The following is a 19,182-nucleotide window of genomic DNA, read 5'->3' as shown; positions in this document are numbered from 1 at the left end:
TGGTCTGTTTTATGATGGGTGACCTGTTTTATGATGGGTGACCTGTTTTATGATGGGTGACCTGTTTATGATGGTGACCTGTTTATGATGGGTGACCTGTTTATGATGGTGACCTGTTTATGATGGGTGACCTGTTTATGATGGGTGACCTGTTTTATTATGGGTGACCTGTTTATGATGGGTGACCTGTTTTATGATTGTGACCTGTTTTATGATTGTGACCTGTTTTATGATGGGTGACCTATTTATGATGGGTGACCTGTTTATGATGGGTGACCTGTTTTATGATGGTGACCTGTTTTATGATGGGTGACCTGTTTTATGATGGGTGACCTGTTTTATGATGGTGACATGTTTATGATGGTGACCTGTTTTATGATGGTGACCTGTTTTATGATGCATGACCTGTTTTATGATGGTGACTTGTTTTATGATGGTGACCTGTTTTATGATGGATGACCTGTTTTATGATGGGTGACCTGTTTTATGATGGTGACCTGTTTTATGATGCATGACCTGTTTTATGATGGTGACCTGTTTTATGATGGTGACCTGTTTTGTGATGGGTGACCTGTTTTGTGATGGGTGACCTGTTTATGATGGTGACCTGTTTTGTGATGGGTGACCTGTTTATGATGGTGACCTGTTTTATGATGGGTGTCCTGTTTATGATGGTGATCTGTTTTATGATGGGTGTCCTGTTTATGATGGTGATCTGTTTTATGATTGAGACCCACAAGGGAAACCAGTTTCAGAGATTTTGTTTCACTGGACATACTTTGGTGTTCACACGATCCGTTTTGGTTTACTGAGCAGGTGACATGACGAGGAATGGTTTATGCTTGGCAATAGAGCACCTGTAAAGATATAATGGTGGTACCTGTATTTGCTCCCCCAAGGTGGAGGAGGGGTCAGGGTACAGGAGTTGAGTGAGAAACTGAAGCTGCCAGCTTCGAGTGACCCGTCATGCCGGCCACGCCATTGCAAACAAGTCTGTGATAGATGTAAGCAATGTCACGGTTCTGTACATTTTGTGTGTTTAACTTTCAACAGAGGGGTTATCTCGAACCACATCGCGGAGCAAACACTTGGGTGATCCACGGGTGCCTTTTGTCCTCCATGGACGTCGGGACGACACGTGGTTGCTTTGCTCGGCCGACCCACTTGCCAGCCATTCGTCAGCTTTTGGCAAGAGCAGGCGGGTATGCAAGAGCTTCCGTTCTTCAAAGTGCCACAAACACTGGGTAAGCAAAGGATTCGCAACATGGGGTCCCTCTATTTATTATTGATATTCCACTTGCTTTGTTGAGCGTTAATAAAACCTACACTCTATTTCTTTTCTCGTTCTTACACGGCTCATGTTAACCGACATGGTTTCCTTTCCCATTGCTGGAATTCCAAAGGAACTGGCAAGAGGAACCAGCAACTTCCCCAGAACCTTTTGCCAGGAAGCCTCTTCTGGATCATGTTTGATGCTATCCGTGTAGGTCTGCTCTGAATGGAAAGATGTGGACATATTGGGGAAAAGCAAAGAAGGACATCACATCCGGGAAGATGTGGACATATTGGGGAAAAGCAAAGAAGGACATCACATCCGGGAAGATGTGGACATATTGGGGAAAAGCAAAGAAGGACATCACATCCGGGAAGATGTGGACATATTGGGGAAAAGCAAAGAAGGACATCACTAGACTACGGATTTTTATGTTAAGAAAATAGGCCTTTTATGTTTTGAAAAGCGGAATTTTTTTTTTTTTATGTGAAAAAATCCCGAAATATTTTTTTCCCCCGTTTTATTCATTTTTTATTATTACCAAGTTTTTCAGAAATCAGTCAAAAAAAGAACAAAAAATGGTAAGCTTTTTCCTGCACAACATTAAGCACTCTGGGCTAGCAAACAGGTAAAAAATGACGTTCAGGTACCTTTATTGCAACCGCATTGTTTGATCAGTAGAGGACTAGAAGAAATTGACAAGACCCTTTTAGGAACGGTTAAAGTAGGTGTTTGAAATCATTATCTTGGTAATGTTCTCCTTGGTGAGGCGGTGTCGGCGGTCGGTGAGGACGTTTCTGTAGACGGAGAAGGACCTTTCCACGTCGACGCTGACGATGGGGCAGTACCTCAAGAGGGGGATGTCGGCAAGCTTGACTCCAGCCGGCACACCAACCTCAGATCCGTGCTGATCTCCATCCAGGATCAAAGCCACTGTCCTCAGCACACCAATGTCGGGATTGCGCTGCAGCACCGCCTTGAACTTGGTGAGCAGGATCTCCTTACGGCAGCCTCGGATCTTTTCGAGCTCCTCCTTGGCCTGATCAAGGAGCTGGAAGGCCTTGGCCAGCTCCATGCCGGCCTCCTCCAGCTGCTTGAGGATCTTCGGGATGAACGACACGTGGGCATTTAAGAAGACCAAACTGAGCTTGATGTCCGCCTTTCCGAACAGGTCCTTGGCACTCCGGATTGCCATCGCATCGTCATCGTTCAGCTGGTCCACAATGTCCTTGACGGCCTCGAAGTGCTCGGCGTAAAACACCGCGGCGTCGATCCACGTCCCCCACCGAGTCAGAATGGGCTCCGGGGGGAGAGAAAGATTGGGCTGCTGCTCCCTCCAAAGGACAACACGCGACGGGGCTTTGACGAACACCTTCTTCGTCGTGGCAATCAGGTCGTTGACGTCCTTGAACATTTCTCGGACTGTCTCGCAGACACGGTGGAGCGCATGGGCAATGCAAGTCACATGCAGCAAGTCCGGGAAGAGTTCCGTTAGGGCATGGCCGGCCTTGATCATATAGGCCGCGGCGTCGCTGACGAGGACCTTGAGGCACTCCGGCTTGAAATCAGGCCAAAGATAGCGCAGCGTGTCATTGATTGCGCGCACGATCTCCCCGGAGTTGGTCTTCTCCAGAAACATGCACTGGACGAGGTGGGGACGAAAGTACCCCTCCTTGGACAAGCGTCCCGCGATGATGTTGGCCACATATCGGCCTGCCGAATCGGTCGTCTCGTCGACGGACAGCCAGATGGGCTGCTGTCCGAGGTTGGCACGGATCCCCGCCAAGGCCTCATCGTAGCACTTGTCGAGGTAGTGCTTTCGAATCCAACTTTCATCGGGGATCTGGAGAGTGATGTGCTTCTCCAGGAACGACCGGAGGGCAGGGTTTTCCAATTTCGACCATGGGATGCCAGCGGCCAGCATGGCCTGGCACAGCTCCTGAGCCACAACGTCGCACTTGTGCCTCTTTCCGCCACCAAAGTCCTCCATGGTGGCTTGCGTGACCGTCCTCTTCTTCTTCAAGGCCAAGTTGCTCTTGTGGCGGTCTCCTCGGACATGTTGGGCCAGCTCAGACTTCTGCTTCGCCCGGAAAGTCTTTTCACAAGCTCGACAGAAAGCCGTGTCACTCGACACGTACTTGAAGGTGGCCCCATCGCCGCCAGCGTTGAATTCCTTCAGCCACTTGTCACGAAGAGCAGCACTCATCTTGATAGGAGACTTGTTCACACTTTGTGTACACTCTCTCACTGTAGTACACCGCCTCACTGCTGTGCACGCTGGGGACGCAATGCACGCAAGTGGACGCAACGGTTTGTTTTTGAGATCGATCGCAGTTTAAAATTTCGATCGCAGTTAAAAATTTCGGAAAATTCCCTAATTTTTTTTAGCGTTGCCACACATTTTCGACCAAAAAGGGCATTTTATTTTATTTTTCCCGAAAAAGGGCGAAATATTTTTTTTCTCCGAAAATAGCAAAATAATTTTTTTGCGCGCAAAAAAGCCGTTTTATGTGAAAAAATATTTTTTATTTTTTCACATAAAAATCCGATGTGCAGACATCACATCCGGGAAGATGTGGACATATTGGGGAAAAGCAAAGAAGGACATCACATCCGGGAAGATGTGGACATATTGGGGAAAAGCAAAGAAGGACATCACATCCGGGAAGATGTGGACATATTGGGGAAAAGCAAAGAAGGACATCACATCCGGGATTTGCTCAAACCTAATATCCGGAGCTATACTCGAAGGTATTTGTCTATGGTCATGGAGTCCTTGGGTCCAGACACCCCTCTCCTCCGCTTCTGTCCCACGAGGGTCCGTTTTCACGCTTGATCTTCATCATGTGGGAAGTTTTGCAAGGTTACATCTAATTACGACAGAAGGAACCAAGACTAAGTGCATTGAGGGATTAGTGTGAAGACAATTAGGACTCACCTTCTTACAAATGTGCAGACAAAGCAAGAACGAGGCTGGATTTTGTCTTAGAGCGGTATTTTCTGATATATATATTTTCTTTTATTACACGATTCGTATGCAGCTTAAAACCTTCGGCCTGTTCACAACGAAAAATTGAGGCAATAATTTTGAGCTTTATGTGCGCACGTTTCTCATGTGACTTTCAAGAGACCGCGGAGAGTTTGGGTTGACTTGTCCGAAGACATTGCCAGCAGGGCGTTGTGCGATGATTTGTGGGTAATCCTAGAATTCTGTAAGTACGTTGGGTGAGCTCAGGGAGAGAAGGCATGCAGGTCGCCATGTTGGACGTGCTCTTTTAGATGTAAAGGGCACGAAGTTGAGCTCATCACCACCGAGGCCTGTAATTAGAGGTAAAATCTTAAAGCACTTTGCAAAGCTTGACACTAGTTTAAGTGTAAATTATCACCCACATCACAACACAATGGGAGCTTTCCACATCTTGCTTAGAAATCCTGTTAATTACTAAATTCACCTGATGCATGAAATCCCACCTGTTCTCATCTGTACTGATGTGGTTATTTATTGAGTCGATACCTTGATGTTAAAGCTACATCGTGTGCTGACATGCTTTAAAGTCACTGCAGGTTTCAAATTTCCTCCTCAAAATTCACCTGTACATGTTGTAGTGTCCCCTATAGATGCTGCATTTCTATTGGTGCTTTTAGGTGGACTTTGTATGTTCCAAGAAAACACCACCCCCACCTCTCGTGCTCAGGCTCATTCCAGACCTGATGGCAATGGTCACGTGGTTACATGGACGAACAACTCCCCTTAAGTGTTTCACCATGAAGGACAATGGAATAGTACGTTTTGAATATGTCTGACGTCACACAAAATATGCATATTTTTTGTCAGAAAGCAAAAGCATTTATCTCTTCATATATATATATATACGTATGTATATATATATATATATATATATATATATATATATATATATATATATATATATATATATATATATATATATATATATATATATATATATATATATGTATATATATATATATGTATATATATATATATGTATATATATATATATGTATATATATATATATGTATATATATATATATGTATATATATATATATATATATATATATATATATATATATATATATATATATATATATATATATATATATATATATGTATATATATATATATATATATATATATATATATATATATATATATATATATATATATATATATATATATATATATATATGTCATATCGTGACAGATATGAGCTGAGTGTTTTATTTTTGTACACACAGTCGAGGCTCATGGAAGAGCTAGTACACTGAACAGTTCAGGACGTAGTAGATAAAAACAGAACGCAAAACACGCATGCATTGGGTGGACAAGATGGATACAGAGGATGCATGGGGGGGGGACAAGATGGATACAGAGGATGCATTGGGTGGACAAGTTGGACACAGATGATGCATGGAGTGGACAGGATGGATGCAGGGGATGCATGGGGTGGCAATATGGATACAGAAGATGCATGGTGTAGACAGGTTTGGATACAGACAGAAACCCCAAAGAGGGATTGATGGAGGTCCTCAATGCCAAACAGGAAATTAGAGCTGTTTCCCTTGACATATCACGTGCCTTCGATACGGTCTGTCACCCCGCTCTGCTCATGAAAATCTCTTCGTATGGTATCCATGGAAATCTCCACGCATGGCTGGGGATGGACGAACGGACGGACAGACAGACACTCTTGTTTTACAATATATGTATGTATATATTGTTACGGAAATGGAGTACGGCGCTCCCCTTAGCGGGGGGGGGGGGGGGGTTAATCCCCCTTCTATTTGCACTGGCCGTCTCCGATCCTGAAGCTACCCCGCTCCCCTGTGCGGCGGGATTGCCCGAAGTGATTGGTCAAGGGATTCCCGTACACCTCCGGCAATCCCTTCACAAGGCAGGTGGGTAACTCCGCTCGAGACCACAGGCAAGATGTTATTTGCCGAGCGGTTTTTAGCAGCCCGCGCTTCGAACCATTAACCAAAGACTAACCCGATTCATATGCGTTGGCCAAATCGTGCCACAGGCATTCAATGATGGAAAAGACAAGGACGATCGGACAAGGAAGAAGAAGAAGACAAAGGTAGGAAAGAACAGATATTTATTAACTAATTATGTACACAATCAAAGAAACCAAGGGAGAAGGAAAGATACGAAAATAATTACAGAAGAGGAAGAAGACACAGTGCAATTCTAGCTTATCTGCAGGCTTAACTTATTCCCAAGACAGAACAAACAAGACAAACTCACGTACACGAATGGGGAATTCTCAGGCAGGAATGGTGGGAAGGATGCGAAGGTGGGACCACAGGGCACAGTAAGCGGGTCCGCTCCGGGCGGGAAGCGAAGAGCCGGCAGTTCCTCGTATTCAGCTTTACACCGCACACCGGCAGGGTCACTCGCTGCCCCGTCAGGGCTTCACGCGGCTGGTTGAAACGGGGCTGGTTGAAGCGGCTCTCTGCAGAAATCTCTCTTGTGCAGAACTCAGCTGGGTCACGCATCTGCTGCGAAAAGGCTTGCACGGGCGCTTATATAACGCGCTTCAAGATCAATGCGCGCCATGCCCGTGATGGTATCTCATCAGCCCTGGTTGGCTGGTGGGGGCTCGCTGGCTCCACCTTTGATGACGAGGTGGTGCCACGCCCGTGATCCGATGGCTCCTCCTCCTTCTCCAGCTTAACCATGTGCGTAATGGAGGTTTTGGGGCGATTCGAGCGAGCCCCAGCCAAAGGGCAGCGAACGCTGCCGGCAATTGCATTTTGGTGGCAATTGAAAGGGGATTCTACCTTATTTCATTTGGTGCAATGCAATGTCAACTAGTGGAAAACAGAGCCTTAACTAATACACATAATAAAGAAATAACTATAGAGAGGTTCTATGATTGGCTACGTGCTTGTACATGGACTAGCTAAAGGGACGACCGTTGACCTTTACAATTAATGGAGGTATTTACAAGGAATTACTATTTACAGAGGGTGATATTTACAATAATTACACCAAGTGCACGGTTTCCCAAATCCGTTTCAATATATATATATAATATATATATATATATATATATATATATATATATATATATATATATATATATATATATATGTATATATATATATATATATGTATATATATATATATGTATATATATATATATATATATATATATATATATATATATATATATATATATTGTTACAGACACGACTTTGATGTTAAGGTGGGCCGAGCGGAATGGCCGTCGTGTCCGCACAAATTACCCGACTATACTCGACGTTGACGGAGTCGCGCTACGCTGGCTCAATAAGAAAAAGAAGACACCCGGCTGGGTTATAATGACACAATACGACACCAGGGGTTCAGTTCTCAAGACCTCCGGAGGAGGTTATATTAAGGCGGAAGGTTAGATTACAACTACAAGAGGGACAGCATAGAAAGACAGGCACTTAGACACACTCTTATATTAACCCTAGACAGACCACAGATAAACGGGACAACGCTGACTCACACGGGGTTTGATGGCTAGGAAAGGCAGATAGCGATGGCTCAAGGTGCACTCTTGGCTCAAAGCAGGGTACACGGTTCGGTCCAGAGATGCGGGGAGGTCTCGTCGCAGCGCTCAGAGGTGACGTTCTTTCTCAGGCCTCTCCAAACTCAGGCGCATCTGTTTCAGCGCTCGCAGGTCCGTCTTTCTCCAGCTGGGGGCGAATCTGACGTCACATCCGGCGCGTGGCCGCGTATATCCGGCGGGGAGTGACACGCCCTCGGCTCGTTAGCTCCGCCTCGTGGAATCGGCACGTTGCTTCTCATTGGGTGCGTGCGGGGGGGGTTACTGGCTCCGCCCCCGACGAGGAGCTGACAGCCAGCCCCTTCGGGGTAACCCCGTGGAGCGCATGGTCTGGAGCTAATCGAGCCGGTGTGAGGACGCATCCTCCCCCGCTCCGCCGCCATCTCCTCTGTTGTTGTTGTAATTGTTGTTGTAGTTGTTGTTATTGTTGTTGTTTGGGGAAGAAGATGGGAGGAGGTATGGGAAAGGTCCTAAACTCACTACTGATGCCATATAATCACATTCTGGTGCAACGAAGAGTCATAATTAATGGAGACGAGGCCTTAACTGACATAGAATAAGAATAACTAGGAAGATGTCCGAAAGTTGGCTACGTGTGGTGCGGTGGACCTGGGCACGACATTTAATGGGGGAATAAGGGGAAGGTCGGCTCTACTGATTGTTATTTACATGCAATGGGACTAGGGAATGGGGGATTGGGGAAAGTTGGGGAGTATTGGAGAAAATAGGGGAATATTTACAAGCGGATATGGAGGCCAAATTCCATATTCGCAACATTGCACCCTTCTCTACCCTCGGGGCGTCCCGACCCGATAAATTTTTACCTACTTTAGTGTGGCACGCAATGTAGTTCCCTCTACTATTAACTCTACCCTGAGTGCGACAGTTTTACAGATATTCACAAATGAGTAAATATGTCCCCCTGCGACGTTGCACCCTTCTCCTCACAGAAACACACCCACAGGATAACCGAATCCGGAAAGAATTCTCAAACTAAACATACAGCCGGTAGGGAGCATTATTTACAAGACTACGCTGCTATTTACACTACGATCCAGGACCTGTTTTTGGAGGAACACATGCAGATGTTATGCATAGAGAGAGCGCGCTTGCCAACATCGATACACCAACCCACGAGTGCTCTGTGGCCGACGGCCTTTAATAACGTGCAGAGCACCCCTTCCCGAGCATCAAAAGCACCACCCCACCACCAATCGGTGCAGTCACCATTGTTCATTGGAATAAAAATAAATTCGACAACCCCCTAACCCTGCAGGTGTCTCTTGCTCTTCTTGTGGTGCACTTGGTGGTAACTAAAAGTGGTTCACCTGTATGGCATAGGTGCCACGTTGACCCATAGGTCCATCCCCGGGTGGTGCTTGGCCGCAAACGAACTGCGGTCCATTGTGGGTGGCCACCAACATTGCGGTCCATATGGTGTATCGATCCAGGCAGCAAGCAGCGAAAGTGCAGGCCCACAACTGCGTAGCCAGCACCTCTCTCTCCTCTCTCTCTACCCCAAAGCAGATCCTCGGAGGTGGGAGACAAAGAAGAAGACAAGTGAGTAAGGTGGTAAGGGCGCAAAAGTGCACGCAATGCAAGGGTAATGCACACTGGGGGCACATGGGAACCAGGTGAGACAGGTACGTTCCTACCGTACGCCCCCCCCCCCACCAGGTAACCTACATGGCCCCTCCCTTACCCCTTACTGTATCCACAAAACACAACACTACCCATAAACATCTACTTTACAAATCAACAAACATCCCTACTGTCTTCCCCGTTCCTCCCATAAACCAAATTCGTCTTCTCTCCCTCCTAACCAATCAAATTTGCCATTTTCAACTCTCATCCAAATTTGCCATTTTCAACTCAACATCAAAATTTGCCATTACCAATTCATCATCAGTCCCTCCTAGGAGGGAGAGATGGAATCACCCAATGTCTCATCCACGTCGTGATGCGTCTCACAAATCCTCACAGCAATTCTCATTTCTGCAACACAACCAAAGAAAACACAGGTGTGGAGTCATCATCATCACCCAGGTAAGTGGCTGCGTATGGTGCGACAGGTTCATCAATCCTAACTATTTCCTAAATGACTTTAACAACTTTACACTACCCGGGTCTTTCTCCGGCCAAACCATTGGCCCTCTTACACTATGGGTTCTAAAAACCAATTCCCATTGGCCAAACTGTGGTGCTCTTCAATTTGGGGTCTCACTCCCCCGATTCATCTCCCCGGGTGCCCTCGCACAATTTCTGGGCTGTGGCGTGTAACTCTCCCAGTGGGTCTACCCACCTGCACACCTCCACCACTGCAGTTGCCTCCGAGCTTACCTGCTCCTTGCCCTAACCTAACTACCTGGGGAAGGCCCTCTGGCACTCTCCCCACTCGGTGCCCTCTCTGGCACTGGGCTACCCGGGTCCCGTCCTCCGGATCCTCGGGCCCCATCCACAACTCTACCGGCTCCCAGAGCCCACCTGCGGCCTCACCTGGCCGACATCCTCACAGTGGTGGAGTGCTCAACCAACTACACACACTAACAGGCCACACGCCCAGCCATTTCCACAACACTAATGCACCCATTCACAACACCATTCTGCAACCGCACCACAGATGCATCCAACCACAATTTACCTGCACCCTCTACCTAACACTTACACTACCCGCCCCGGGTATCCGTGATGGGGGTCCACTCTTCCCCCATCCACACCTTCGCACCATGCACACCACTCCGTACCACTTACTCCAACTTTCTCCACACACACCTGTACTTGCACACCTGTGCTCTCACACCTGGTGCCACCTGCACCCTTCTCTCCCCAAGCGCATTCGCGCTGATCCACACACTCACTACTCATACACTGCTCCACACACCTGTCCCAGTTGCACACCTGTGCAATCACACCTGTTCAATTCTCACAAACACGGCATCATCTCAGCTAACTACTCCCTTCTGAAACTTGCGCTTCCCAGTCGTCCCTTTAAACTATTACGCTCCCACGTCATTATCATCCACCCTAATCTACCTGCGTCCCCCACTACAGGTATCAGTCACTAACTAAACTTAACGTTACCTACTGTCATCTTCTAGGGCCCTATCAATATAACCTAACCCACCCGGGCTAGTTTTCACTGCCATACACCCCATAAGCTATTGCTCCTTTGCCCCACTCATGGAAGGGTGGCAGGGATGCCATCCCACCACATCGGGGGTCTCTCACTACCAATTTTGCACATCAAATTTCAACAAATCAAAAATTTGCCAATCACTGCCCATCATCTGCCAATCACTACTGCCAATCCTTTGCCAATCATCAAATTTTGTTTTTCTCTAATTTTGGGTCCAAAACACTAACCTCATCACCCAGTCTACTCACTAATACCTCTCGGTGCGCCACTCCCTGTCCAAAGCCCGGCTTCGTGAAGCCAAGCAATGGATGCTGGTTGTTTTGTGCCAGCGGCTGGATGCGTCCGGCACTCGGTGCAGGGACGGGGGCTTACCCGGGCCGAGATCCCACGCACCACCTCGGCGTGGAGCCATCCAATTGCCCGATCTCGACCTGCCGGCACGTCTCACCAAAAAGTGGTCGCCATGACGACCCTTTCTATCGGGCTGCCAGCTCCGCCTAGTGGAGCACGGACGCGGCCGTTCAAAGCGAGGCCCAGCACGGATCGCGCACGGCGGTCCTTTCGAACCCGCCGTGGCTCGGATCCCCGCTGGTTCTCGCGGCACGCGAAACCCGGCACGCACCGAGGGCCCGCTTCGGCTAAAAGTCGACCTAACCTTTAACCCCGTTTAATGTCGATGCTTCACCTGCATGCTTACACCCCGCAGCCCGTTCCTTGCTCACACATCCAGCCGTTTCCATGCCCCTCGTACCTTTCCTTACACACCTCGGTACACCCATTCCACTCACCGCCTTGGTCACACACCTGACCACCGAACACTTTGGCACACACTCGTTGGTAGCACACCTCACCAATACACCTCTTCGCGCCCCCTCCTCGGTCACCTCCTCTGTGACAATCACAGGTGTGCTCTCATTCGCACACCCAACCACGTGCCTCACCACCAACTCCAGCGTGCATTCCCACTCACGCTCTACCATTCCAGGTGTGCATCCTTCCATCCCAGGTGTACATCCTTGCTCACCTGTCACAACCAGCTCACTCTCCTTGTCACTCTCACTACTCTCACCTCCATTCTTGACAGCGCACTCACCCTTCCTCTTGACAGCGCACTCTTTCCCCATGCACCTGTCCGTCACACACCTTTCTCGCGCACACTCTCCCGTTACACCCTCTGTAACACTCACCACAGGTAGACACTCTTCCTTACTTCTGACAGCGCACTCTTTCCTCATGCACCTGTCCGTCACACACCTTTCTCGCGCACACTCTCCCGTCACACCCTCTGTAACACTCACCACACCACGCTTCCATGTGCTCCCTCGCACACGCGCTACGACCGACTCACTCTCGCCAGCACACTCACTCCTTGGCACGCACTTTTTCCTCACACACCCCAGAGTCGGACTTTCTTGCACACCTCCATTTTCGCACACCAGACCTGTTGCACACTTCACCAACGGCCTCTCACGAACACCCGGGTCTATCTCGACCCCCAAGCTTCTTAAATCCCCTGGCGCATCATACGCACGACCATATTGGTCACCACTTACACCGGGTCCTCTTCCTCTTCGCTTCTCCTCCATCACCTGCGAATCCCTCATCCGGTTAATGAGCACATCATCACGATCCAAACACAGACTTTGGACCAATTCTTTTATCTCCTCTTTTATCTCTTTCTTATCCCCTCTCCGTCGCTTCTTAATTTCACTCATCCCTTCTTCCACTTCTTCTAATTTGTGCTTCACCTCTTTTATTCCCCGGTACGTCTCCTTAAGCTCATCCTCTAAGGCTACCTTGACCGTTTCCATGTGCGTCCTCACCTGCCGGTCCTTCGTCTCCATTACCTCTATCACCTCGTCCAACCTCGTTGTCAGTCCCTCACGTACCATCTGACATTCCCTCTTCGTCGCTACCAAGTCATCTTTTAGTTCTTTCTGTGTCGCCTTTAAACCTCCTAATACCGCAGTGTTCCTTTGAACCTGCTCCACTAACTCCGTCTGTCCCACCGTCAGCTGCTCCACCTCTTGCGTCAGGTCCTCTATGCCCCCTTGTAACTTTACAGTCGCCTTTCTCACCTCCTTTTCCATGTGCTCCTCACAGTGCCTCACCTCCTCGCGCACTCCTCCGACCTCCTCACTCACTCCTCTTCTGATCTCCTCTCCCATCACTTGCATCTCCTGCCCAGATGCCACCCTCATCTGCTCCATTTCCTCCCTGTGAGCATCCAGTTTGGTTTCTACCCCCATTCTGACCCCCTCTATCTGCTGCTCCATTTGTTTAACTTCCCTTTCCGCTTGGTCCCTCATGTCCCTCAATTTGCCTTCCATACTGTTTTCTAACCCCTCTAACCCATTTTTCACTCCCTCTATCTGATTCTCCTGGGCAGCCATTCTATTTTCTACCCCCATTAACCCATTTTTCACTTCTTTTATCCCGTTGTCTAACCCCTCAAAATTATTGTCTATCTTCCCAAATTTCTTGTCTAACTCCTCAAAATTATTGTCTAACCCCTCACTGGTACCCCTCGCTTCGTCCCTCATTACCCCCATTTGGTTTCCCATTACCCCCATTTGCTCACTCTGAGCCCTCGCTTCGTCCCTCATTACCCCCAATTGCTCACTCTGAGCATCCATCCGGTTCCCCATTACCCCCATTTGGTTTTCCAATCGCTCACTATTCTTTTCCATAAGGGCCGTCATTTGTATAAAAAAAAGTTCCAATCTTCCCAGCGGCGCTACTTCGGTCGCGGGCACGGTGACCAGCGAGGCGCCATTTTGCGCGCCCGCTTCTTCGTGCGTGACGGCGCTATTTTGCGAACCTGCCGCCCTCACTGCTTCGCTCTCCTCCTGTCCCTCATTTTGGTCCTGGATCGACCCTACCTCACTCTCCTTTACCGGACCCCAGCTGTCTTGATCCGCCATAGCGCGACTTGCAAAATTCGAGTTTCGTAAAACAAATCCAATTTTTTTTTTTCGTTATAATTTCGTCGAGCGCAGTACGCGCTCCGAATCGATTTTCCCTCCCAAAATTTGGGCCTAATAAATTTAGTCCCGGGTTCGAATTCCACTCCTCGACACCAATTGTTACAGACACGACTTTGATGTTAAGGTGGGCCGAGCGGAATGGCCGTCGTGTCCGCACAAATTACCCGACTATACTCGACGTTGACGGAGTCGCGCTACGCTGGCTCAATAAGAAAAAGAAGACACCCGGCTGGGTTATAATGACACAATACGACACCAGGGGTTCAGTTCTCAAGACCTCCGGAGGAGGTTATATTAAGGCGGAAGGTTAGATTACAACTACAAGAGGGACAGCATAGAAAGACAGGCACTTAGACACACTCTTATATTAACCCTAGACAGACCACAGATAAACGGGACAACGCTGACTCACACGGGGTTTGATGGCTAGGAAAGGCAGATAGCGATGGCTCAAGGTGCACTCTTGGCTCAAAGCAGGGTACACGGTTCGGTCCAGAGATGCGGGGAGGTCTCGTCGCAGCGCTCAGAGGTGACGTTCTTTCTCAGGCCTCTCCAAACTCAGGCGCATCTGTTTCAGCGCTCGCAGGTCCGTCTTTCTCCAGCTGGGGGCGAATCTGACGTCACATCCGGCGCGTGGCCGCGTATATCCGGCGGGGAGTGACACGCCCTCGGCTCGTTAGCTCCGCCTCGTGGAATCGGCACGTTGCTTCTCATTGGGTGCGTGCGGGGGGGGTTACTGGCTCCGCCCCCGACGAGGAGCTGACAGCCAGCCCCTTCGGGGTAACCCCGTGGAGCGCATGGTCTGGAGCTAATCGAGCCGGTGTGAGGACGCATCCTCCCCCGCTCCGCCGCCATCTCCTCTGTTGTTGTTGTAATTGTTGTTGTAGTTGTTGTTATTGTTGTTGTTTGGGGAAGAAGATGGGAGGAGGTATGGGAAAGGTCCTAAACTCACTACTGATGCCATATAATCACATTCTGGTGCAACGAAGAGTCATAATTAATGGAGACGAGGCCTTAACTGACATAGAATAAGAATAACTAGGAAGATGTCCGAAAGTTGGCTACGTGTGGTGCGGTGGACCTGGGCACGACATTTAATGGGGGAATAAGGGGAAGGTCGGCTCTACTGATTGTTATTTACATGCAATGGGACTAGGGAATGGGGGATTGGGGAAAGTTGGGGAGTATTGGAGAAAATAGGGGAATATTTACAAGCGGATATGGAGGCCAAATTCCATATTCGCAACAATATATATATATATATATATACATATATATATACATATATATATATATATATATATATATATATATATATATAGTTGCGGATATGGGATTTGTATCCATCCATATCCGCTTGTAAATATTCCCCTATTTCCTCAATACTTCCCAACTATCCCCAATCCCCCATTCCCTAGTCCCATTTTCTGTAAACAACACTCTGTTGACCCGACCTCCCCCTATTTCCCCCATTAAATGTCGCATCCAGGTCCACCGCATCTCACGTAGACAACTATAGGACATCTTGCTAGTTATTCTTAGTCTATGTCAGTTAAGGATTCGTTTCCATTAATTCTGACCCTTCGTTGCACCAGAATGTGATTGTATGGCACCGTTAGGAAGTTTAGGACCTCCCAATACCTCCCCGCAGCTCTTCCTCACGGTTCAGAAACAACAACAACAACAACAACAACGGCGGCGGCGCGGGGAGTGCGCGTCCTCACTCCGGCTTGGTTGGTAGGGGGTGTTGGGAGGGCACCAGGCCTTTCCAACGAGCCGCCATCGAGCATGTGCTCGACGGGGTTACCAAGTAGGGGCTCGCTGTCAGCTCCTTGTCAAGGGCGGAGCCCGGTAACCCCCACACCCAATAGAAGCGGCGGACCGGTCCCATCTGGGGCAGAGCCAACCAGCCGAGGGCGTGTGACTCCCCGCTGAGCATGCGCAGGAAGAGGGAGGTGACGTCAGATGCGCGCTGAGCTTGAAGAAAGAAAGACGCCACCTCCGAGCGCTGTGAGGCCTCCCTGCATCTTTTGGACCGTGCTTGATCCTGTCCCCTAGCCAAGGTGCACCTTGGGCTATCAACCGACCTGTCCTGCCCTGCCATCAATCCCTGTGTAAGTCAGCCTTGTTCCGTTTGTCTGTGGTCTGTCTGGGATAGATAAGATTGTATCTAAGTGCCTATCTCTTCTGTGTCTTTTACCTCACTCTACCTTGTAATCTACCCCTTTTCTCCACCACTAATTATATCCTCCTCCGGAGGTCTTGAGAACTGTACCCCTTGCGTCGTTTCATTTATCCCAGTCGTTGTGTCCTTTCCATCATTGATTTAGCGTAGCGCGATTTGGCCAACGTTCGAGTGGAATCGGGTGAGTTGGGGGTAATCGGGTAAACTGTACGAACACGGCGGCCATTCCGCTCGGTCAAGCAACATCTTTAGCCGTGTCCGTAACAATTGGTGTCAGGAAGTGAGATTGGACCCGAAGCACGCTTCACGCGCTCGAAATTATTAACTGTGAAATTTGTTTTGTTTTAAAATAAAAAGCCGAATTTTGAAAGTCGCGCTATGGCAGATCAAGACGGCTGGGTTCCGGTAGAGGAGAGTGAGGCAGGGTCGATCCAGGACCAAATTGAGGGACAAGAGGAGAGCGAAGCAGTGAGGGCGGCAGGTTCGCAAAATGGCGTCCTCGCGCACGTGGTATCAGACGCACAAAGTGGCGGCTCGCACGAGCGCGGGGTAGCCGCGCCCGCTGCGCAAATAGCGGGAATTGATGTGCGGGACCTCATGGTGCAGATTAATGCAACCATACTAATGGCAAATATGGGGCTAGAAGCAAAAATGGATGCTCAGAGTGAGCGATTGGAGGGCCAAATGGGGGTAATGGGGAACCGGATGGATGCTCAGGGTAAGCGATTGGAGGGCTAAATGGGGGTAATGAGGGATGAAGCGAGGGGTACCGGTGAGGGATTAGACAAGAAATTTGAGGGGTTAGACAATGGGATAAAAGAGGTGAAAAAGGGGTTAACGGGGGTAGAAAACAGAATGGCCGCTCAAGAGAATCAAATGGAAGGGATGAAAAAGGGGTTAGAGGGGTTAGAAAACAGTATGGAAGGCAAATTGAGGGACATGAGGGACCAAGCGGAAAGGGAAGTTAAACAAATGGGGCAGCAGATAGAGGGGGTCAGAATGGAGGTAGAAACTAAATTGGATGCTCACAGGGAGGAAATGGAGCAGATGAGGGTGGCATCTGGGCAGGAGATGCAAGTGATGGGAGAAGAGATCAGAAGAGGGGTGAGTGAGGAGGTCGGAGGGGTGCGCGAGGAGGTGAGGCACTGTAAGGAGCGCATGGAGAAGGAGGTGAGAAAGGGGACTGTAAAATTGCAAGGTGGTATAGAGGAGTTGACGCTGGGAGTGGAACAGCTGACGGAGGGACAAAAAGAACTAACGGAGCAGGTTCAAAGGAACACTGCGGTATTAGGAGGGTTAAAAGCGACACAAAATGACCTAAAAAATGACTTGATAGCGACACAGAGGCAATGTCAGATGGTACGTGAGGGACTGACAACGAGGTTGGACGAGGTGACAGAGGTAATGGAGACGAAGGACCGGCAGGTGAGGACGCACATAGAAACGGTCAAGGTGGCCTTAGAGGACGAGCTTGAGGAGACGCACCGGGAAATAAAAGAGGTGAAGCAGAAATTAGAAGAAGTGGAAGAAAGGGTAATCGAAATTAAGAAGCGACGGAGAGGGGATAAGAAAGAGATCAAAGAGGAAGTAAAATAATTGGTCCAAAGTCTGTGTTCGGATCGTGATGATGTGCTCATTAACCGGATGAGGGATTCGCAGGTGATGGAGGAGAAGTGAAGAGAAAGAGGACCCGGTGTAAGTGGTGACCAATATGGTCGTGCGTATGATGCGCCAGGTGATTTAATAAGCTTGGGGGTCGAGATGGACCCGGGTGTTCGTGAGAGGCCGTTGGTGAAGTGTGCGATAGGTCTGGTGTGCGAAAAAGGAGGTGTGCGAGAAAGTCCGACTCTGGGGTGCATGGGGAAAGAGTGCGCTGTCAAAAGTAAGGAAGAGTGTACACCTGTGGTGAGTGTTACAGAGGGTGTAACGGGAGAGTGTGCGCGAGAAAGGTGTGTAACGGACGGGTGCATGGGGAAAGAGTGCGCTGTCAAAAGTAAGGATGAGTGTACACCTGTGGTGAGTGTTACAGAGGGTGTAACGGGAGAGTGTGCGTGAGAAAGGTGTGTAACGGACGGGTGCATGGGGAAAGAGTGAGCTGTCAAAAGTAAGGAAGAGTGCACACCTGTGGTGAGTGTTACAGAGGGTGTAACGGGAGAGTGTGCACGAGAAAGGTGTGTAATGGACGGGTGCATGAGGAAAGAGTGCGCTGTCGAGAGTAAGGGTGAGTGCGCTGTCAAGAGTGGAGGTGAGAGTAGTAAGAGTGACACGGAGCATGAGTTGGTTGTGACAGGTGAGCGAGGATGTACACCTGGAATGGAAGGATGCACACCTGGAATGGTAGAGAGTGTGTGGGAATGCACACTTGAGTTGGTCGTGAGGCACGTGGTTGGGTGTGCGAGTGAGAGCACACCTGTGATTGTCCCGGAGGAGGTGACTGAAGAAGGGGCGCGAAGAGGTGTGTTGGTGAGGTGTGCGAGCAACGAATGTGTGCCAAAGTGTTCGGTGGTCAGGTGTGTGACCAAGTCTGTGAGTGGAATGAGTGTACCTGGATGTGTAAGAGAAGGTGCAATGACCAAGAGCAGGGAAACGGCTGGATGTATGAGCAAGAAAGGGGTAGCGTATGCGTGTAAGCATGCAGGTGAGGCATCGACGGTAACCGGGTTAGCGGTTAGAGCGACTTATAGCCGAATCGGGCCCTCGGTGCGTGCCGGGCTTCGCGTGCCGCGAGAACCAGCGGGGATCCGAGCCACGGCGGGTTCGAAAGGACCGCCGTACACGATCCACGCTGGGCCTCGCTTTGAACGGCCGCGTCCGTGCTCCACTAGGCGGAGCGGGCAGCCCGAGAGGAAGGGTCGTCATGGCGACCACTTTTTGTTGAGGCATTCCGGCAGGTCGAGATCGGGCCATGGGATGGCTCCGTGCCGAGATGGTGCGTGGGACCTCGGCCCGGGTAAACCTCCTTCCCTGCACCGAATGCGGGACGTATCCAGCCGCTGGCACCAAACAACCCGCATTCATGGC

General features: G+C 49.2%; 1 long non-coding RNA gene across 1 annotated transcript in view; it reads left to right on the top strand.

Annotated features, from left to right (window-relative positions):
• The first annotated feature begins 1,080 nt into the window (after positions 1–1,080).
• Positions 1,081–19,182, top strand: part of LOC137434752 (uncharacterized) — a 171,435-nt gene continuing 153,333 nt past the window's right edge. The window contains exon 1 of the long non-coding RNA XR_013624501.1: positions 1,081–1,244. This is a non-coding gene — a long non-coding RNA (uncharacterized LOC137434752). The remainder of the gene's footprint in view (positions 1,245–19,182) is intronic.

Source organism: Myxine glutinosa, chromosome 9 (genome assembly GCF_964187855.1).
Source record: "Myxine glutinosa chromosome 9, kmMyxGlut1.1, whole genome shotgun sequence".
Taxonomy (NCBI): Eukaryota; Metazoa; Chordata; class Myxini; order Myxiniformes; family Myxinidae; genus Myxine; species Myxine glutinosa.
This window is presented reverse-complemented; position numbering and strand designations above follow the sequence as displayed.